Below are 22860 nucleotides of genomic sequence, written 5' to 3' on the forward strand. Positions count from 1 at the left end.
TGTGTGCTGGGGAGGCATCAGGCACAGCATCACCAGCTGAGCAAGAGAGGGGATTAGGGGATTGTCCCGCTCTGCTCTGCACTGGGGTGGCCTCACCTCCAGTGCTGGGGGCAGTTTTGGGTGCCACAATATAAGAACGGCATTAAACTATTAGAGAGCATCCAAAGGAGGGCCATGAGGATGGTGAAGGGCCTTGAGGTGAAGCTGTATGAGGAGTGGCTGAGGTCACTTGGTCTGTTCAGCTGGAGGAAAGGAGACTGAGGGGAGGCCTCATTGCAGTCTTCAACTTGTTCATGTGAGGCAGAGGAGGAGGAGCAGGCACTGATCTCTTCTATGTGGCGACCAGTGGCAGGACCTGAGGGAATGGCCTGAAGTTGTATCAGTATTTGATTGGGTATTGGGAGAAAGTTCTTTCCCCAGAGGATGGTTGGGCACTGGAATGGGCTCCCCAGAAAAATGGTCACAGCACCAATACTAACACAGTTCAAGAAGCATTTGGACAATACTCTTGAGCATATGGTGTGACTCTTGGGGATGTCCTGTGCAGGGCCAGGAATTGGACTTAGTGATCCTTGTGGGTCCATTCCAACTCAGCATATTCTGTGTAATATCCCTTCATCAGTTGGAGTCACCTATCTCAGCTGTGTCTCATCCCAATCTCCCATGCACTCCCAGTCTCCTCGCTAGTGTGGTTGTGCGAAAAGTGGAAAAGGCTTTGGCTCTGTGTAAGCCCTGCTCAGCAATAACAAAAACATTCCTGTTACTGTCACTGTGTCCAGGACAAATCCAAAACTCATTCCCATGTTAGCCACTAAGAAGAAAATTTATTCTACCCCAGCCAAAACCAACATAAGAAGTAGAGGAGCTTTATGCTGAAAAGAAATGCTCCTCTCTCCCATGGCTATTTTTGTTTTGTTTCACAAAACACACCTGTGCGTCTTCCAGCACTATTACTGCTTGTCCCATGGGGTTCTGTAGGATTGCACCTCAGGGGGAAGGCTGCCATCCTGAGGGGTAGGGAACAAGCTAGTGAAGCACGGAAATTCATTGTTGCCACCTGTGTCTCTCCTTTCACTGCAGGTTTTTGCAATGGTTTGTGAAGGAGTGGTTCTAATCTCCAGACGTGCAGCTCAAGTTTTTGTGTAGTTAGTATGCTGAACTGAGGAAATGTTTGTGCTGCATCTCTAATGTCATATGTAGAACTTGGCACTGTATTTGGATGAACTTTGCTGAGGACCTACAGCAAAACTGAAGGAGATTTGAACCTACTGAGCCACGTAGTGTAACTTGCTCTGAGGGTATTGGTGAATAGAAATGCCCTTTGAGAGGGCTGAGATCTGAAAACAAGCAGATTGAAGATCCACGAGAAAGGTTGTGTGTGATTGACCTAACAGAAAATTTTACTGCATGTATACAGATATACATAATATATAGTGTGTGAAGTCCAAGATGCAAAGATTATTTGGAAAATGTAGCTTTGAGACTCAACAGAAATTATTCTTTGCCTTCACTTACCTGGAAATTCAGTTTCCGTTCCTGCCTCTGTTACCCACTTTCATGTATCTGTAATTAGAGTCTGTCTTAAGTATGAATTCCTCTTTATTAATTTACAAAAATATCTTCTATTTTGGTGCAACGTAATTTGTATTGCATATAGGGCACTTTTTATTTTTTAGTTGCTGGAAATAGGTTGCTGTCAGTCCTGAGGATCTTCCTATAGTGAACATGGTTCGTGTCTGCAAAGTTAGTTCTTTTTTCATATACTTGAATAATTTTATGTTATGAACAAAAAACCAAGCTGTGTCTAGAGAAGTGACTTTGTGAGCAGCTTTGGGCAAACTCTTCACCTGTTTATCTCTTTATTTCCATCACTATTTAATCTGTTGCTTCAAATTTGGGATTATTTATCTATTAAGCATTTAATGAATACTGAAATGTCACAGACAAGTGTTGTGTATCAGTCCTTTCTGCATTAGGGGAGACTGCACCCACTGCTCTTTTTCTGAAGTCATTATTTGAATTGAGCAGTAGTTATAAACTGTTTTTATCCTTTTCAAGTAAATTAGCTTAATGTAGAATCTGAGAGAAGAATGCTCCATATTCTCCTACAGTCATGTGGTGGACATCTCGGTATGGAGGGCATGGCAGTATGAGCTCAGAAAGCAGCTGTTCTGCCCTTGCCATGCAAATTATTCCAGTGGAAATTTCAGTCAGCAGTTTGGCTTTTCTAAGGTTTATAACATTTCGTCATTCACTTTTTTAATAGAAAGTATCCAGATGTGAAGAAAAACAGGTGTGCCAACCTTGCTATAACACTTCATGGATGTACTGAAGTCCACTTCAGATTGGTAAAGTTATTGAAGTTATTGAAAAGCTTGCTTCATTGAGGAGGTATTTTTTTTTTCCTCTCATACCTTTTTTTGTTGTTTTTGAAGTGAAAGTGTTTAGAAGGAACCTGGCTTTGATGCCTTCTTGGAAATTAGTTTGGCATAATTACTGTCGATGCATTTAAAAATGGAATTAGGAAGTAAGATGTCAGTGAAGAAAAGCAGCAGTGTTGTTTTGGATGGAGGAAGCAGCTGAACCACACGGGCAATTAATCTGATAGTGCCTCCCCACCACTTCTCTCTGGTACAGAGAAAGGTTTCTTTCAGTGGAACTTAACTGTGTTGGCAAGCAACATGTAACAGAAATAAGTAATCAGAGCCCCTCCTGAAACAAAAGCTTCTGATACCACGAAAATGTCAAATAACTCCCAAAGAATTCTATCCATGTTTATTTCAATTTCAGTATTTTTATAAATAAAGCTTTCCTTTCCTGTACTGATAGCTATGGTTTGCTTGCTTTTAGAATCTTGAAGACTCATGAGCAGATAAAAGGGATTGTATGCTTTTGATGTGTCAGGTTTGATGGCAAAGCCTTGTTAAGAGAATTTAACTGTAAAGAGAGTTGTCTTTTGAATAAGGATGCTGTTCTTGATAGAATTTTATTTTCCTGAAACCCTTTCTTTCATTTTCTATTTTAAATATAGAATATTTCCGTATTTAATAGTGGTCTGGAGGTGATCTCACATATCATGAGGACATTATTGAATGGTCTTATTGGAACATTGCTTCCTAGACACTATTATTAGTGTAGTAGCTGAGAGAGATATGAGCAGCTGCTGAGTTTTGTTCTGAGTGCCTGGATGGGTGTGTTGGGGTGGCATTCCCAGTGACAAGCAGAGACGTGGGGGGATGCCAGGAAGGAATTTGATTGGAAAATAGTTGACATGAGCTCAGTGGTAGGTGATTCTGTTTCCTCTCTCTCTGTCTCCCTTCTGAGAGGTCTGAATAGTGTAATTTTTCAGATGATTCCTGCCATAGTCAGCAGAAATTGCTGCCTTCTTCACCTCCTTTGATGTTTTTAGCTGCCTTTCTGGTGAAAATTTATAGAACAAACTCAGGTGACTGTTCTAGTGTGAGTATTAGCAATGAGCAGCAAAGGTCTAATGGGCATAGATTTTAGCACATGCTACCATGGAGACGTGCTCATAGTTCCTAAAAGATTTTGGGATAGAGCTGTAGAACAGGACAACTGAATCAAGGCCTCTTTGAAGTAGGTACCTCTAATTCCTTGCTAGGCTTTGGAAAAGGTATGTTCAGACTGGTGTTGCCAATGTCAGCTGAATTTTTAGTCACAGGAGAACAATTAGAGGGGGAAAAGACATGTCTTTTGTGGCTCTGTAAAACAGTGGATGGAATACACTGATGTCAGTAATTAATAATGTCAGAGGAAGAGAGCATGTCAGCTCTCTTCTGAGGAGGGGTGTGGTGGGCTTTCTTTCTTTGCTTGCTTTTTGTAAGACACTGCTTATTCCCAGTTGCTTTGCTTCCAGAGAGGACCCGTTATAATGCTCTCTAGTGCAGTTTGCCTCAGCCTTTTCAGATTCTGTAAACTTTTCCAGGGGGAAAAAGAAAAAAATCATACTGTTTTGTATAACATGATAATATTGTTGTGGTAGCATTCATTTATTGCTACCACATTCATTTATTGCTCCTCACATTATTGAGTGAATTTGTTCACTTGTTTTCCTTTTCCCTTGTGTTTTCTGTTTGCTTAGACCTGTTGGATTTGGTTTCTGGCAGTCAGTTTTCTCAAATTGGGTTTTGATACTTCGTGAATTTCTCGTGGTTTTTGGATCAAAGCCCATGGGAATGTTTTAGTGGTATGTGCAGTGTACGGAGCTGCGAATTCCTTGGTGTCGTAATCAGTTCCATTAATTTTTGTTTGTTTTCTTAAGTTACAATGATGTTTGTCTTTGAGCTGGTTTAATGTTTGTTTTCATTTCAAGAAGATACATAGTTACAGTTGTAAGTGGGTAATGAGTGTGAATAGAGGGAATTGAGAGTTGTTGTTTTGTGTCCCAGAAAAATGAAGCACGTCTGTCTGGCAATGACTAATTCTTCTGCGTCCTCTTAGTGATACTGGATACTTAGGAATCCAAGTCAAAGGGAAATTCCTTGCTTTGCCCTAAGCTCCTGCAGTGAACAGCTTGGTGTGGTTGGGATTCTTGATAGCGTGAAGCTTCTCATTTAGAGTGGCCACTAGAAAAACAGTAGGAGGATTTATTTGCAGGAGATGTCACCAGGAGAATTAAAGGTGAGTTTATTTACTTATGATCAGCCAAGTCACAACCCATTTTAAAGTCTTGCTAATGGTTCCCTGTGTTCTATTTGTAGCATTGGGTTTTTTTGTCAGGTAAAGTATGTACACTTTAAAACACAATAATATGAGATTAGTCTTAAAAATAAACAAATCTCTTAACCTATATAGCACTTGGAAATCCTAAGTGTGTAAAGCATTTTAGATGGGAATCTTTCAACATCCTGCACAGTAGGTTGGGCTGTAGTTCTGTTTACAGATGCCTGAAGTGAGAGGCCAAGTGATTAGAGAGGATTGCACATCACGACCTCACTGGAGATGGAGTTAGTTATTAGGAGGCCCTGACATTTAACCTTATTACCCATGCATTGGCATATTTTGTTTTGAAAGACAGCTTGGAGACATTGGGATTGTGCTGTGAATTGTATGAGAGTTTCAGACTGCCCACTGAATTCCCTAACCAGTGATCAGAATTGTTTTGGTGTAGGTTCTTGGAGATTTGAAGATGGTGTGTTGGATTTTAAATGCTCAGTTTTATCGTGCAGTCATGTTAAACGTTCCAGCGAGGTGGTGAATCCATCTGTTTGATTCTTTGGATTTTCTGGAATATGAAGGACATGGGACTGTTCTTGGCTTGGTGCTCTGGTAGAATTGGGAATGTTTTGGCTTGTGCTGGTTGGAAACTTGCCCCGACTCCAGCAGTTGGTTCCAGAACTACATCCAGTCAGACAACAATCTACAGACACTGCAGTAGTCACTGTACAGTGGCTTTGGCTTATCCAAATGTCACCTTGTGCCCAGCAGCCCATTCAGGCTGAGAGTGCAGGTGGCTGTGCCACCCTGTGCCCATGCTGGCAGTGTCCCCTGGCCCAGAGCTGCCTCCCTGCTGCTCCTTGCTGCAGTCTGCCTCACATAGAGCCAGAGCCAGCTGCGCCATTTCAAGCTCACTGCCAGTTTTGCCTCCCTTTTCTCCTTTTCCAGTCAGTGACCCTACCCAACTTAGTCTCTGCCCTTACAGACAGTTACTACTGGCACCAGTCCTAAATTTAGCCCTAAATTTTTCCTTCTGAACCCATCCTTAGTCCTAATTTGGTGATTGCAGCCTTCAACAGATACAAGCCAAGAAAGGAAATTTTCCCTGCCGATGCTAACATCTCTCATCATCTGGCAAACCTCTGCTGAACCCAGCAGTGAGTATTCCTGCTGGCTGCTACCCAGCCCTAAAAGTAATTGACTGAATTTTTGGATCCTTCTCTTTCTGTCTGTTGACGGTGGTAACTAACAACAACAACAACAAAAAATTATCTGAAAGCTCTGCAAGTGAATCCTAGCTCAAGTCTTGCCCTAACACAAAGCAGGTGGCTCCCACTGAACTGCTATATGAGGCATGAACTAAATCTTACTTGGTTCCGTTGTTTTACATGGATTAATTATGAACAAATGTCTTAGAGTAGTGGGAATCTTTGGAAGCCAGGAGTGAAGATTGTAGAATGTATGTAAAGCAACTGTGGCTTTTGTTTACACCAAAGGGAAAGAAAATGATAAACTGAGAATCAGAAAGGAGTTGAGATTTTTCATGGGCAGCAGTCAGCAAGCCAGCTTAATTGTAAGCTGCCAATAGTCACAAAGTTTTCAATTTTGAAACTATTTTTGTATTAGTAATTTTACTTGCCTTATAAAGCAATTTTAATCTCTGTTACTAATAAGGACAAGAGGATGGTTGTGCATCAGACCGAGAACAAGAAGACTCTTTATGCAGAGCTTCCCATTTGCTGTGGGATTGAGGCATATCAGGGGAAGATTCCCCTCCTCCTTCCCATAACCATAGATGAGAAAGAAAATATGAGTGCTTTTCCTTTCCCTTTGTATCCATATAGCTGACTGTATGTGAACAATTTGTCTCATCTGTCTTGATGGTACTTTGTTTAAAGTTTGAAATACAGAAAGATTAAATAATGATTCTATGTATCTTTCACTGAGAGAAATTAATTTTTTATGGGGAAAACTCTCTTCATTTACTAGGCTGTAATTAGGAAATCACCATCCATTTTCTGCCCTCATTTCTGTATAATCTGTGCAACTGTGAGCACTGTTCAAAACTTACTGTACTACCTTTGTCTGAGAATCCTACACTGGTTTTTGGCATGTTTTACTTTGTTTTGGTATAAGTTGCTGTGATGTAGAAATAAGGAGGATCAGCTTGCGATACTCATGTTTGGTTTTATTAAGCGTCTGCTACTGCTAACTCTACACTCTAAATAAATTTAAGATCAAATCACTTGTTTTGAAAGAGTGGGCTGTGCTGGAGAAAAGCCATAATGTTTTGCTGTGGATTTTGGCCACAGGAACAGAGAAGTCTTCTCAAAGGAGTGAATCTGGTCTTATTTCTATTTTTCTTTAGAGGTTTCTTTCTCATCAGACTCTGTCTCTCGACATCCCAGGGCATCTCTTCTTTCTCTTGCATCACCCCACAGTTATACAGTACTTTGGTGAGCATTCTTGTGGTTAGTGACATATGTTAGTACAAGTTGTGCTTCCAGCTTTAAATGTGCCTCTAAAGAAGATGAAAAAAGAAGCAAATATTTGACAGTACTGGGGGCCTGTGTTCACCTGGGTGCACGTTTGTATTCAGAGCCTTGCACACACCAGATGCAAAGCTGTGATGGTAGAAGATAGAAGGGTCTTGCTGGAGGTTCCAGTGGAAAAGCTAATGATGCTATGCAGCCCTGGGGCTGGGGTTTGATACTATCTCTTGCTGCCAGTGCAACATCCCAGGTTAATACACCTTCTAGTAGTGCCAGAGCCTGTCTGTGAGAGACTTTGTCCTGTGCTGAAGCTTTTGGTGCGAAGTCTCAGGCACTGCAACTTCCTCCTCTTGGTTCTCCTGTGCCCTTGCAGAACATTTGCTTTCCCTGCCTGCTCTGCCTCTACCCCTGGAAAATGTAGCTGCCATTTCTATTTAAACAATTGTTTGTGTAATTTCTGTACACAGAAGCAAAGGAGTTGAAGTATTAATTATTGCAGAACTTTTATTGCAGGTCTCTGAGGAAAGTGGGTATTGCGCTTTTCTTTCTTTCTTACCACTATACTGGACGCTTGCTTAATCTGATGTGCCAGCATGCATCCCCTTGGATAACTTTCCTTGTATTCTTAAAGTTAGACATTCCTGCTTGAAATACTGTCTGAACATTTAATTGCTTTGGATGGGTATTTCTGCAGGAAAATTGTGGTGATATGAGTCATGTTTATGTTGTGTTCCCATGAGCTCCCAGTGGTACTTGTATGTGTGTGTTGCGTCCGGGTATCTGTGCACCATTCACCCATGACAGAAAATGAAGGGAAGAAACACCCACTAACTAGAAAAACTTGTAATTCAGTCCATATACCTTCTTTGATATGCTGTCCCTTCCGAGACAGGGTTCTGATTTGAATTGCAGGATTTAAAGTTGAGGGCAGAATAGCCTGAAGCACTGTGTCAAACTAACACAGAAGCTGTCATAATTGGTACAATTAAAACCAGTATAATTTCTGTAGCCGTCATCATGTAGGAAGAAGACCTCATTTGTTTGACTGTAAACATTGGAGGCAGTATTTCTTATATATTGTGGGTCACTAAATTCCTCACAGTCCTCGTAGAGGCCTGCTAGACTGAGATAATTTATTATGTGGAGTAATTTATTGGGCAAAACTGTCAGCAGAACTGCAAGCCTCAGCTGAGCTGGGTGAGATTTGTTTTACACCGTGGCCTCCACTAGGCCTTTGGCAAGTGCACCTTTCCTGTATAATGTGAAAGACCTTGTCAAGCTGTCTCTGATAATTAGATTTGACATAGCTAATACCTGAAATACAGGCAGGACAGTCATGTGGCCAAATCATGGCCTGTCAGCAGTGAATGTGTTTGTATTGAGTTGCCTCTGTTGTTTTGGGAAGGGAGCACTGCAGAAAGAACATCTAGAAAAAAAAAAATAACGTGTAGATGCATCGTCTATTCTGTGCTGAAATAAAAGGTTACAGTTTCGCTATGCCAAATGGTTAGTTATATATTTAATTAAAGCATAAGAACTTTCCTTGTTTGATAAGAAGAGATTGGGAAATGTGCAGACATTGTAAAATACTTCCGTTTAATTCTGAGTATCTGATAGTCACAGGATGAGCTTATGTTGTCAATCCTTCCTGGTGCTGAGGAACAGTAACATTTAACCATCTATCTCTTTAGTGTAATACTGACCTCATGTTTCCTCTCTCCCTTTTTTTTAATGGATTATAATGTTGGATTAAGTGAGACAGTCATGCAGTGTTTAAGTGCTACTGTTGCTTTCTTTAATGCTGGGGAGGAATGCAATTTAGAAAAAGAAAGCAACTAAAGCCTAAGTGTGCAGAAATGTCCCTGTGCTTGCTTGCTGAAATTGCAGATAACATGACCAAGACCATCCAACTGTTGCATTGGATGGAAGAATCCTTTAAGTGACCTGGGATTTCTATGGGCATTATTTCTGCAGAATAAATACACAGCGTGCAAATGCTGGCTTTGAAGTTTAAGAAAAAGCACAAACAGTTATTTTCTGTTCCCTTAATGCCTTTCTGTGTTCTTCAGATCAAAATTTGCTCATTTATATTAAGAAGTGAAAATATATTTAGCTCGCTAATAAATGAAAGAGAGCTGCTTTTAAGCAATTCAGATGGACATTATTCATATTGTAGGCAAATTCCTAAGAGAGAGGCAGGGAAGATAAGTGCATGATGCATTGTGAAGTAAAGAATCTTTTCTTCTTTCCTTTAAAAGAGCTTTGCATGGGTGTGTTTTGTTGCTTTCTAACTTTAAGATTTTCTTAATTTTAATTTCCCATTATCAGAGGAAATTTCTGAAATTTCTTTCTGTATTACTGTGGAAAATAGGCTAAATGGGAATATTCAGGAATAGTTGTGGTTGCTTTCAACCAGATGTGGCCAGTTGCTGAATTGCCTTCATGAGTCTTTCCTCTGCTTTTTAATTTGGTTGGCTGCACTGCATTTTTTTTTTTTTTTTTAACCTCCAAAAGAAAGTTAACAATTCAAGGAAAGAAGGAATTGTAACAGTTGCTGGCATTTTTCTGAAATGCACATTCCTGCAAGTAGTAAGAGTTGCACCAGTTGGGTAAAACAACTTTGCCTATTAATGTTTTGCTTGGAGCCACAGAGTGGGTTATGAATTTCCTGGATTTGAATGAAACTCCAAATATACAAAACATTTAAAAAAAAATGTGGTGAGCCTGTCTTGCATTATCTGTAGGTTTTTGGGGGGGTTTTTTTGTGTTTCCAGCTTTCTCTAACTCTGTCAGGCCTTGGACACAAGTAGAACTTGAGTGTGACTGAAACCCCTTTGAAGAAAGCAAAGAAAAGCTAGGTTTGCAGCTGTCTAAAGCAACTTCCAGCTGATAGCCTGGCTTTGTCACACCCTGTTCCTCAGTACACAAATTTGGCTGCTGGATTGCTTTGGAGCAGTGCTGTGCAGCAGCCAGAGGTTCCTTTGGTCCAGTCGATGGGAGGTTATAGTTGAGCTTCACTGAAGAAGTGTTAATTCTGTTTTATGGAGTCGTCAACCCCACTGCTTTTTCAAAATAATAGAAGATAAACTGTAACAAATGTTTGTATCTTATTCTTATTTGGTCTGTTTGGCTGTATCACAGCATATTACTTAACCTGTGTCACAGGAGTTAGTAGTGTGATGTTATTTTTTTTCCTCCCTAGTGTATTGCTAGCTCTCTTGTTTTTTCCTTTTGTTGTCCTTTTGTTTCTCTCTGATTTCTGTGATGGAGTTTCTTACTTTACAGAAGTGATTAAATGATCCATGAGAGAATTAGTGCTATAAAAATCTTAGAATATTATTTATACAGACTTCAACACTTTTTTTTTTTTCCTGAAGATGCCTAGATATCCCAAGAGGGCTATAATGCCTCCTGTTTTTTCTAGTTCATACTTAGCTAAACTGTGCATATGCAGAATGGATGGGGAAACTTATGGCCTGATGCCTGCTGAAATTTCCCTTCCCTCAATCTGCTGAACCATACCAGTACTGCAAGAGTGAAACTGTGACAACTTCTGTCTCTAGTTAGGGACTAACACTTAGAAAATGCTGGAGGAAGTTCAGGTGTGGCTATAAGCAAATTAAACTGTTTCCAGCTTCCATAAATATTGACTGATTTATCTCACATACTTGCACAGTGTGAATGTGACTTGATGGACGTGTCTTCATAGCATGAGGAAGAATTTTGAAGCTAGAGGATTAAACATCATCCTAGTTGCTTGTGATCTAGGTCTGTTATGAATCTGGTGATCTGGATAATAAACCCCCAACTTGTTGACAACTAGCTTGCAGTGGACCTTCACTATAAATTACAGCATTTGTCTAACATTATGTAAAAGTGTGAAGTTGCAGCATCATCCCTTTTTGTTCTGCTGTAGTATTAGGGAACTTCAAAAAAACCTCAAACGTTATTGTGAAATACAGCCAATAAATGAAACAAAATTGTACATGAAGACACTTGATGTACTCTGAGGTTATGTTTGGTTCATTCAACATTTAAAAAAGAATGAAGAACAGTGATGAGGATACTCATTTTTGTATGTAGTTGAAGCTATTGCTTCTTTAACCATGTTGTATAGAGTCATCCAAGTTAAGATTTATAGTGGCTATCTATTCTTATAATGGAAGATCTGATTAAATATTTGTTACAGTTCTGCTTTCAGGTTGAATTGGGATTGTCAGTGCATGTAGACTGATTTTCCTGAAAACATAGATTCCTCAATTCCAAAAGTGCTATTTTTTCATTATACAGATGTCTTTTCAAAGGTTTTAATGGTGGATTTATGCATCTTCTTTTCCTGAAGAGTAACTAATGCTCCCTTTTAACATATGAACAGTGTAAGTTCTGCCTGCTGTTTTAAAACGCAAGCATTTAAGATTCATAGGTGTTGTAGTAAAATAGCTGTACCCTGTTTCATTGCCAGTGCATCTGTAGCAGAAGTGGTGAGAGTAAGATGTAGTGACCTGAATAGCTGAGTATATTCTATTGAGTAATAGATTTTTATCCTGCTGATAAGACGCTGAGGTACCTTCCTGTGTAATAGCTGGGGCACAGCGTGAGTCAGTGACTTTATCAAAGTCTATTCATGGGCTGGAACATGAAACAAAGTCTCTTGAGCCCAGTTCTATTGTTTTGTGCATGAAGCCAGTTTTCCTAATTCAATATATTTATTTCTACTTTTAAATGCAATTTATGCCCCCTGCTCCTTCAGAATTCTTGCCTAACTGCAGCTGTTTTGAGCTTGGGAAGCTTGAATGGTGGCAGGTGTATGAAGCTAGGCAGGTAGTTTGCAGCTGGGAGTTTGCTAACATGCAGATGCCAGTTTGATTCAGGAAGAAGGTGTGCTCCCAGTGCTGTGGCCAGGCTGCAGCCTGCCAAGGAACTCTCAGCCATGTGGTGTGCACAGAGAACGTGGATGTGTGTGGCATTTGCCAGCTGCTGAGCTGCTCTAAATGATATCATCAGAGTCACACTTAGTCTGTGTCTTGCTGTGGGTTCGTGATTTGTCTTTAGCCAGCAACAGGTCAGACTTACTTCATGTTTTAATCCAGTTTTCCTTGCCAATCAGTTTGCCCTTGTGATTCTTAAAAAAGTGTGATGTGTGAGGCACTTCCTCCATGTGTGCTTGGTAGCCCTTTCCCTGTGGATGCAGGATTTGCACAAGCCCAGCAATGGGTGTTTGCATCTTGGTCCCGTATTTAGCTGTGGAATTACATTTGCACACGGAGGGGTAGCAGAAATAAAGGTAGTGCTGCCATTGATCAGGGTGTTCAGTGATGTCTGTTGAATGTGCAATTTGGCCAAATTACCAGCTCACTGGTTCTAATACACAGTCTTTCATGGAAAATAAATCCCAACTGGTATTATGTGTATGTGATTTTTGTCCAAAATAGTGTCTCAGTTGGTGTTTCAAAAAGAAAAAAAGAAAAACAAAAAGAAAATGTTGTTCTTTTGGACTTTTTAAAATCGATTTCCCACATCATCTAACATTACTTGCAGGGTTGGAAGTGATGGATACAAAGACTTTGAGATGCCTTACAAAATATTTGCTTTAGATGCTAACTGCTCTTCTGCATGTACTTCTGCTCTTTGGGAAGTGAATTCCGTGTCTCCAACTGTGCTTTTTTTTGTTTGCACTAAATGCACTATTATGTTTTCCCTGATCTGCTTTTGGAAATACTTGGTTGAACCAGGGCAGAGTGTTGTCTGCGTGTTGGCCTTTTCCACCTCAAACACCCAGCAGTCACATGTGTAGGGGTTATCATCCTGGTTTGAACTTTGTTCTGGCTTTTGGCTGTGTTAAATGCTCCACGATCAACATGACACTAGTTAATCAAAGTACAGGTCATCAGTGTTTGTTTCTGAAGTGGAAACTGGCTGTGGGAGGGGAGATGTATTTCCTGTTACTTTATAATGTGGAAGCAAGGGATCTGCCTGGACTTTTTTGTCGTGCTCTTCAGAGCTGCTGGGCTGCTTTCAGCTGAATGAACTGGTGGAGGAAGGTGGGGAGGAGCTACGTGGTCTTTGATGTTTTGTGGTGCAAGTGTAGTTCAAGATGCTGTTCAGTGCAACACTGTGCAGCAAACTTCTGGATGCCTTGTGTAAGTGGTTCTCATGTTCGTATCATGGTTAGGTGGCATCATCCAGTGGCATGAAAATAAGAGGGAGAAATAAAGTTTCGTTTCTTTGGGTCACAAGCACTTTGTTGGGCTGTGTGCTTATGACTGGAGTGTCTTGGGCATCCAAAGCACCATGGGCAGCAGATGAGGGAGGGGATTCTGCCCCTCTGCTCTGGTGTGACCCCACCTGCAGTGCTGCATCCAGCTCTGGGGTCCCCAGCACAGGAAGGACATGGACCTGTTGGAGTGAGTCCAGAGGAGGAGGAGGAGACCAAGATGATCAGAGAGATGGAGCACCTCTCCAGTGAGGAAAGGCTGAGAGAACTGGGATTTTCAGCTTGAAAGAGTGAAGGCTTTGGGGTGACCTAATTGCGGCCTTCCAGTACCTGAAGGGAGCCAATGAGAAAGATGGAGTGAGACTATTTACAAGGGCATGCAGTGACAGGACAAGGGCGAATGGCTTCAAATGGAGAGACAGTAGGTTTAGATTCGATTTTAGAAAAGACTTCTCTGCTGCAAGGGTGCTGAGGCACTGGAACAGGCTGCCCAGAGATGTTTTGGATGCCCCATCCCTGTAAATGTTCAGTGCCAGGCTGATGGGGCTCTGAGCAACCTGGTCTAGTGGAAGGTGTCCCTGCCCATGGAAGGGGTTTGGAACTAGATGATCTTTAAGGTCCTATCCAACCCAAATCATTCTATGATTCTATGAAATGTAGTGCTGTGATAATGACATAAAGTGTAATTTATCACAATAGTCTAGTGTGTATAATGAAACAAAGGGATTACTGAATTGGAAAAAGTGAATTTACTAATTGATTGTTTCAATTTGGTCCTAAAGGCCTGATTTGAACATGCTTATATTATGAATAGACTACACTGTGTATCCAGCAGTACATTTTTATATATCATTAACATTAGCCATCTACATGTGGAGTCAGGCCACTACTCTCCAAATTTGTGCCTGTGTCCTGCCTTAATTCTCTTTATTCTTCCCTATTCCCCCAGTATTAAATTTGGAATTTCTTCAGGTAGTCCAAACACACAGGAATAGTTCTCTATTCACTGAAAGGCTTTTGTCCTGACTCCCTTTGTTGATAACTAGAAAATGCTTGCACACTTGTAAGCAAACTGTAAACAAAGTATCTGTGTCTTAGCTATGCATACTACTAATTATTTCTGCTATAGCTGCAAGTATGCTGACACTGGTAGAACAATTTGGTAAAAAAACCAAACCAATACAATGATTTACAGTCCTTTTTCTCAGTAGATCTCTTACTTCTGGAGAGCTGGAGTTGTAATGCTGGTATGGGAAGTTTTACTGATGATCAGCAAAGATCCTTGATATCTCTTGTCTATCAGTTGTGGATTTTCTGGATTTTCTCATCTGTCTCTCAGTTAACAAAAATAAGAAGAAAAGTAAATAAAAGTCAGCGAGTCTGTTGCATTTCTCTTAGTTGGGCATTCCTGCTCTTGAATTAGCATTGCAAAATGCCTCTGTCATAAGATGAAGTGGCACTTACAGATCTGCATATGCTGGGTTGCTTTTGGTTTTTTGTTTTTGTTTTTTTTTTTTTGACCTGTGGAGTTTGTACTATATGCAACCACTCAAAAACCTTTGTTTTGGCTGGTGTGACTCCTCAAAGTTTCTCATGGACTCTGGTCTTTTGGATAGCAAGGTAGAGGGGTTGCAACTGAACTGTATCTAACAGGTTTTACAGGTTACTAGAGGTCCAGGGGACTGCAGCTGGAGTGTCACAGACATAGGGTAGGCATACAGCTCTAAAGCTTTAGCAACAGAGTGAATTGTGACTGAAAGTGCTAATTCAAAAGTACAGCAGCCTTACTGGATGAAGCTAATCATCTTTAAAGGCTTAATGTTCTTTGTTACGTAGCTTCTGACTGATCCTGTCTGAGATTTTTGTGCCAGCGTGGCCTTCATCTGTTCAGGACAGTAAGAAACAATAGTGCCATGATACTGTAATGTTTTTAACATGCAGGTAGTCCTAAATCATGGTGATAGATGGAGGAAGTACCAACCTACTGTGGCTGTATTTGTGGCCTGGCCTGTGCTGCTGAGCACCACTGAGCTGCTTCATCTGCCTCTCCCTCCCTCCCTCCCCAGAATCCATAAGGTGTTAATTGTCTGATTGCTGTGGTCTGTGGCTCTTGATACTGTTTTGTGCTGCACATACTCAGAACAGCAATGGAACAGGCTGAAACAGCCTAGACCTTGAACAGCTGCTTTTCACTGAATTTGTAGTGTGTGTTTGTATCTTGTTCTTGTAAGTCACAGCAAAATGTTGGTTTAAATGGGCAGAGCAGAAAAAATGGTAGTCTGGTTTTTGACTCATGCATATAAAGCCTTATGCTTAAGAAACCAATTTAGTTTGAAAAATCACAGCTAATGTGTTAAAATGGGATTTCTCTTCCCCTGCGTCAGCAATAATTTTGTTACAAACCCTGGACATGAGAAGAAATGTTAGTAAATGAAGGAAGAAATGCATTGAGGAACTCTTAGTATATGGATTATCTTTCAGTGCTAACTGGGACTAGAAAATGAGATTAAGGAAGAATTTTAAGGCATATGCCTTAGTTGGCCATGAGATCTTTCACACATCTTGCAGAGTTTTGCAACAATCCTAAAGAACTTTTGTTTGTGAGGAGCAGAAGAAAAAGCATGAAGATTCGAACTGACACTGTCTTCAATACTTATTTCACTTAACCCAACATAAAAAATGTTGTGTTTATATGATGTGATCTGGTAGAACAGTTGCTCGTGCCAGTACAGTACATTAGGTTGTTCACTGTAGTTCTGAGGACCATGTGTGGACCACTTTTGTCTGTGCAGTGTGCCATGGACCAGAATTGTTAGAAACTGTTCTGATTTACATCACTAGGACCCATTCAGAATCCCCTGTGTCCTACAGAAATCAGTGAATATTTTTTCCAGCTGTCATTGGCAAATGCATTCACTGAACGCTTTAGGGTTTTCAGTATTTTGCTGCCTTATTTTCATATGTGGTAGATTGAATGAGGCCAGCTCCTTTGGTGTAGAGAGGTTTTATTGACTTCTATGGTTTAGGTGGGTTTTTTTGTGGACATTTCATTGATAGTGTAGTCCTACAATTACGAAGCAGCAGTGCAGCACAAGTGAGATACAAGACTGGGATTCCTGACTCCTTCCTTCTGGTCTGTGTGGCAAATGAGCTGTGAATTGTCCAAAATAAGGTTTGAGCAAATGAAAGTATGCTTGATTTGTCTTGTGATGGGCTCTTCTGTTTAAGCAGAAGACTACTGACAGCATTTCAGAAGCTTGTCATGTGCTAACTGCTTCACAATACTCCTCTAATTATGTTTGCTTTTTAAATACATGTGTGTTGAGTAGCTCTTGAGCATGCTGTTGTTGAAGGACTGAATTTGACATGTCAGAGTATCTGTTACTGCTCTGTAGCAGCAATGTATAGCTGTTATTACAGGTGCTTGGAAGTTTTCTTATAAAGGTAGTGCTCCAAATACACAAAGTCAGCTGTTCCCAAAGCTAAAAAGATCTTCTGCATGGATTCTTCTACTTACCCGTATGAAGCTACCTGTGAGAAACAGTAGCAGAATTTCAGGAACAGGCTTTGCCAGTTAAAGAGCCCGCCATGAGTTGTAGCTGGATCCAAGGATACTGCAATCATTCCTGGTGGTTCTTCAGGGGAAAGAACAGACTTTTCAAGTATGCTAATAGATGGTTATCTTGCATTAAGGAGCCCAGCTGTGAAATGTTTGCTCTCCTGGTGGATTTTTTTTTTTTTTTTTTTGAGTTTGTTGTTCCTTTTGGGCATTGTTTTTCGTGCAGAAAGCATGGCTGACTGTCCAGCCAGAATAACTGTGTATCAGTGTGTGTCTCTCTTGTGTGTGTATTTAAAATGAAGGTGTTCAGATTATAGTGGCACTTGGAAAGGCAGAGGGGTTTAAATCCCTATAGCTGAGCAAGACTGAGCGTGGCTGTGGTGAGACTGGAGACCAAAACCTGAGGGGACACTTTTATGTTTGGCATTACTGTTGCTGTTTCCCTAGCTACAGAACTTGTTCAAGTAGTTCTTGTAATGCTTTTTCTTGGATTTTAATATTTCTGAGGGAGGAAAGGAGGAGAATACAATTATTTCAGTTCTCTAGAACAAGATGCTTTTGACAGTATGTCTCTTTTAATACTATTTTAGGTGCTTAAGGGGGGGAAATACTGCATCGTAGGTAAAACCTGCGCTGTCCTGTGGCTGACTTAGCTGAGTAATCACTGTACCGGTGGTCAGTCTCTCTTTCCCTCTCTTCCTTTCAGCTTATGACTTTGAACTTATGGAAAGCCTGTGCCTCTTTCATGTTAGCCTGAGCTGTAGGTTTTCTTTTTCCCTTGAGTGTGGGAAGAAACAGACTGCTGAAGGAGCCAGATGGAAAGGTGTAATTTTGGGAAATATGTATGTTACATTTTCTAACAACTCTGCCACTCCCATATCTGTTGAAATGTGGGGTTCAATTTTATTACTTAGGTTGCTTTCAGGGTGTTCTTCACTGCTCAGGTGACTCTTATCTCATAGTTAATTTGTATGTTTTGGTAAGTATTTGTTAAAGGTTTCTGTTTTGCAGCTGGAATATTTCTAATGTAAAATTTACAAGAAAGCAAGGGGTATTGCATTAGGGAAGACACATCTTTGTTTTCTTAAAGGAAAAGGTCAAAGAGAAGAGCGAGGACTAAAAAAAAGTAAATAAAATCCTCCCTTCCCCCCCTTACCAATCATCAAGATCAGGTTCTTTTTAATTTTTATAAATAGCACTGTAGCAATATTGCTCAGCCTTCCTAATGTACTTGTTCATGCTTTCAGGAATATATGAATACATATCCTACTTTTCCTCTGTGACCATTCCTGTCACCTGTTAGAGAGCATTAAAAAAGGAGAAAGGCTCCAGAGTAATTCCTAGTTTATTTCTAATAAACAAAGTGTTTATTTTTCTAAAGGCCTGTGACATCCTGAAGAAATATTTTTAAAAAACAAACTTAAGTGCATGTTTTTCCTTAGCAGCCTAGGATTTTTTTTCCCTCAGAGATCAGTATTTTCCGTGTAGCAGTCTTGTCACCTTCTGTTTTGAAAGATACAGGTTTGGTCACTTGAGACTGAGTCCCTTCTTTTGCTTCAAACAAGAGATCAGAGGGTATTTAAGCACCATGTCTTTAGTGCGATCCACAGGAAACTGTTTAAATCTGGTTGTTATTTTTAAGACAGTTTACAAAAGAGACCTTTTCACTGAAATGTCAGCCAAGCAAATTGCTTTCTTGTTGATTTGTACTCTAAATGTATAAACTTAACCACATGGCAGTTGGGTAAGTTGAATAATTATTTTGACTGCTAATATTTTCTTTTTTTTTTTTTTTAATGGTAATGTGTTGTGGTAGAGGGTGGGACAAACAGAAGACAACTACTTAGTCTTCCCTATAAGTCTGATAAAATCTAGACCTGGTCAAGCAATTGTACCCTGGAGTTGTCATGATTAATTCACATGTGGTGCCTTTTTCAAATTTTTGTTTTGTTTGGTGTTTGTTGTTAAATACGTTCATTTCTTCCATCATCTCAGTTGTTTTCTGCTGGCTTCCAAGCTTGATCTATTAATAAATAATCAGATATAAAAGGCATGTGCATTTCAAGTTCTGTGAGCAGGCAGGACAGTTTGTACCAGTGAATGCTGAAGCTGAGCTATAAAGCCAGCCCAGCTGGAGTGCAGACACAGTGGGCTTTGTCCTCACAGCACAGTTCAGTGTAGGTAGGTGTACATGTCCCTTCCCAGACTGGACAGATGCGGTGCACTCACTGCTGAAAGCTGAAGCTTTTCCTTCAGATTGTTGTGTAATTTATCATCCTGTATTTGTGTATATAATTTATTTATCATTCCCTGAATTTGGGGTTCTTCTGTGATTATAGTACATTTAACAGTGTGCCCAGGGGGCCAAGAAGGCCAATGGCACCTGGCCTGGATCAGCAATAGTGTGGGCAGCAGGACCAGGGCAGTGACTGTCCCCCTGTACTGGGCACTGGTGAGGCTGCACCTTGAATCCTGTGTTCGTTTTGGGGCCCTTCCTGACAGGAGGGCCATTGAAGTACTGGAGTGTGTCCAGAGAAGGAGCTGGGGAAGGGTCTGGAGCACAGGTCTGATGAGGAGCAGCTGAGGGAGCTGGGGGTTTTTACCCTGAAGAAAAGGAGGCTCAGGGGAGACCTTATCCTTTTTTATAACTCCCTGGAAGGAGGTTGTAGCCAGGTAGGGATTGGTCTCTTCTCCCAAGGAACAAACAACAGGACAAGAGGAAACTGCCTCAGGTTGAACCAGGGGAGGGTTAGGTTGGATGTTAGGAAAATATTCTTCACTCAGAGGGTTGTCAAGCATTGGAACAGGCTGCCCAGGGAAGTGGTGCAGTCACCACCCCTGGAGGTATTTAAAGATGTGTAGATTTGGCACACAGGAATGTGCTGAGTGGTGGACTTTGAAGTGTTAGGCTTTAGTTGGACTCAATCTTTAAGGGTCTTTTCCAACCGAAATGATTCTGACTCTATAACACAGATTGTCACAGTCCAAGCAGCTTCTCGTTTTAGCTGTTAGGCTGGCAAAATGTTTTGGGGTTTTGTTCCTTCATTTTGTCTTGTTCTAGGGAAGGAAAGCCATGTCTAGATTGTTAAATTGGCAACCTTTGTTGGCAGTCATGGGTCGCTTGTGTCTTCTGCTCTGGTTGTGTCTGCTGCTCACTTGTTCTGATATGCAGTTAAAGCTACAAGTGTGTTCAGTGTCTCTGGGCTACCAGGGCAGGGTGGAGGATTCTTAGGCTGATGATAAGCAGAGACAGTATTTGAATATGAACTGTTACTGGTGGGTTCAGGGAAGAGAGACAAAGGAAAAATCAATACTTCCTGTTTTTTAAACATATTATCCCAAGCTTAGTAATGCCTCAACTCCAGAAATGGCAATGGAAACGTCGAAAATCTGAACACTTTAGAAAACGCCTTTCTATTTGGAAATGCTGGCTCACCCTTTTTCCCTCAGCTTCCACCAATGAAACTGAAGTGTGACTGAACCAACTCCTGAACTGCTGTATTCCTACTCTATTACAGAAAGTGTTCCTCATATCACCAGAGTGGGAAGAATAGTCACTTCCACAGCAGGAAATACACACAGGAGTTTCTAAGGGAGGTTGTGAATTCTTTCATGGTATTGCTTGTCTTAGGCAAGAAACTGCTTTATCTACTCTCTTGTGAGAACATCTTATGGCAGAAATGCACAACGCATAGTAATGCAGCTGGAACACTTAACTGAGGGAAAAATCAAAAGGTTACTTAAATTGAAAGGCTTGTGCTTTCACTCAGAAATTTTATATGTTATGCTTGTTTAGAAACAAAACCAGCTCGACTTTTCTCCAAAAGCATAATAGTATATTTAAGCTAATTCTTGTGTCAAAGCATAAAGGATGTAAAAAATTTATAAAAGATTCTTACTGTGTTATATACTATAAGTATATATATATAAGTATATATAATATAAGTATATATTCTTTTTGTTTGAAAACTGAATGAAATATGGAATTGCATTAGAAGGCTAAAACATTTTTTGTTTCCTTCTGTGTAGGACTGCAAGATGTTTCTTTCATGCCTTGCACTTCTCATAAGGATATGGTGGTTGTTCTTGCCTATCCTTAACTGCTTTTGCTCAATTATTTTGTTTTCTGGTCATTTAGTGATCTCTGATTCAGGAACCAATTGCCACTGGTATCTAGGTTGGAAACTCATTTTGGAGAAATGTACTGAAATCCCAAAGCAGTGAGGCTTTCACACGCTTGTGTGCCAGAAGCTTTAAGGTCAAAAGTTTTTTCCCAGTCAGAAGCAGTGAGTTTTACAGCGTGTCACTTTTGAAATACACATTATTAGCCTACATTTGATTCACTGGCCTCTTGTAAAATTTCTAATCTGAAACTGTCAGAGGAATTACAGGATTTCTTTGCACACAGAGTCCAACTATTGCCCAACTGTTCAGAGCAAAGATGAGTGAAGTTTCTCTTTTGACATGTGCCACACTACATGGTTGACTATTTAAATCAGTATTTCCTGGTAAGCTCTCTTATCAGTTATTGGTGGCAAAGGCAATAGCTTTCTTCTTTTGCCTAGGTAAATAAATTGCAATAATTGGAGAAGCTGGCAGGTGAAATGATGCTGGACCATCTGGGCTTTCTCTAGCAATAATTTTTAAAAGAGCAACAGTGAGAGCGGAGAAAGGGGAGTGTAAAACTCATCCTTTAAAGTTTCGTGTATTTTGGTGCTTCTGCAATTTTTATTTATTTAAAGGAATCTTGTATTCACAATAGGGATGTTGAAATATTCTATGGTTAGAAGCTTCAGTTTTAATATGTTTTAGTCAGAAACAGCTCATATGAGAGTGTCAGAAAAGTTTTTTTGACTCACAACTGTTGTGTCACTTTGCACTTAAAGTCCCTATTTAACAGTTTTGGAAAGGTGTGGAATAAAGCTTTTTTTTTTAAATTTGGGTATCTGTTTAAGTTATCCATTGCTATCCTGTCTGCTCCTTTTTCTGGAAACTGTATATGACATAAGTACAGGCCGTCCTCTGCACCACAGTTGCTGCCAGCTGTTTTCTTTGTCAAAACCTGGATTCATTTCACATCTGTGTCAAGCTGCTGCTAAGTTATTCTTGAACTCTTCCATCTTTGAGGGCCTGTTGTGGTCATTCTGTCCTTCTTGATGCTGAAGATTCATCTTTTAATAAATAAGTAAATAAATAGCCCAAAGATTGGACACTTAATTATTGTATTGAATTACAGATCTCAGCTGCTCATTTACCTGATTTCTCATTGTGTTTTCCTCTGTGCTCTCCCACTTGGATCCTGTTGCACTTGAGAAAATAAAGCTGTGCTGTCTAAGGTTTTTGCCTACTGGAAGAATTTTGCTTAATGTTCATGACTCATGAGCAGAGGAATTGGTGAAAATGTAACTTTATTTTCTGAGCCTTTTATGGGCTTACTGGTGATGAAGTATTTGGTAGCCATTTCATATAATACCCTAATTATAGGTGTGCACTTGTGCTGGATGCATGTTTGGACATGTTTTCTTGTGGAGAAATCACAGTATCTTGCAAGTTTGATCTCCTCCTGGGTTTTTCTCTACATACGCAAATGTGTAGGTAGTAATTCCATACAAGTGACAGACAGAGTTTTGAGATCTGCCATTTTAGAGGAGAAAACTTTGGGAATGATATTTTTTCCTGCGAAGGAATTTAATGTTTAATGTTGACATTCCTGCAAAGGTCTTGCTGGAAATATTTATTGGATGTGAGCTCTCTGGGATGATGTTCCTGCCCAGTGGCAGCAGATGTGGCATGTGAAAAACCTACAAGCTGGTGTGTTTGCTGTGAACTTCCACAGCCTGAGCTGTGCTTCCCTTCCAGCTTTCCCAAACAGATGAAGTTTTGGTCACATGTGTGCTTTCTACGACAAGAGACTTCAA

General features: G+C 40.3%; 1 protein-coding gene and 1 long non-coding RNA gene across 3 annotated transcripts in view; one reads left to right on the plus strand and one right to left on the minus strand.

The window, feature by feature from the left end:
* The window catches only part of ARHGAP10 (Rho GTPase activating protein 10), a 145189-nt gene that overhangs the window by 9806 nt on the left and 112523 nt on the right, over positions 1-22860 (plus strand). The gene's annotated exons all lie outside the window — the stretch shown is intronic.
* On the minus strand, positions 202-22328 carry LOC121675024. Its single transcript, XR_006019936.1, has 4 exons — positions 22319-22328; positions 20425-20430; positions 8846-8852; positions 202-286 (listed from the first exon to the last, which is right to left on the minus strand). It is a non-coding gene; the product is annotated as an uncharacterized LOC121675024 (long non-coding RNA).

The sequence above is a fragment of the Corvus kubaryi genome, unplaced genomic scaffold (genome assembly GCF_017639235.1).
Source record: "Corvus kubaryi isolate FWS band 111438036 unplaced genomic scaffold, C.kubaryi_AGA036_p1.0 71, whole genome shotgun sequence".
Taxonomy (NCBI): domain Eukaryota; kingdom Metazoa; phylum Chordata; class Aves; order Passeriformes; family Corvidae; genus Corvus; species Corvus kubaryi.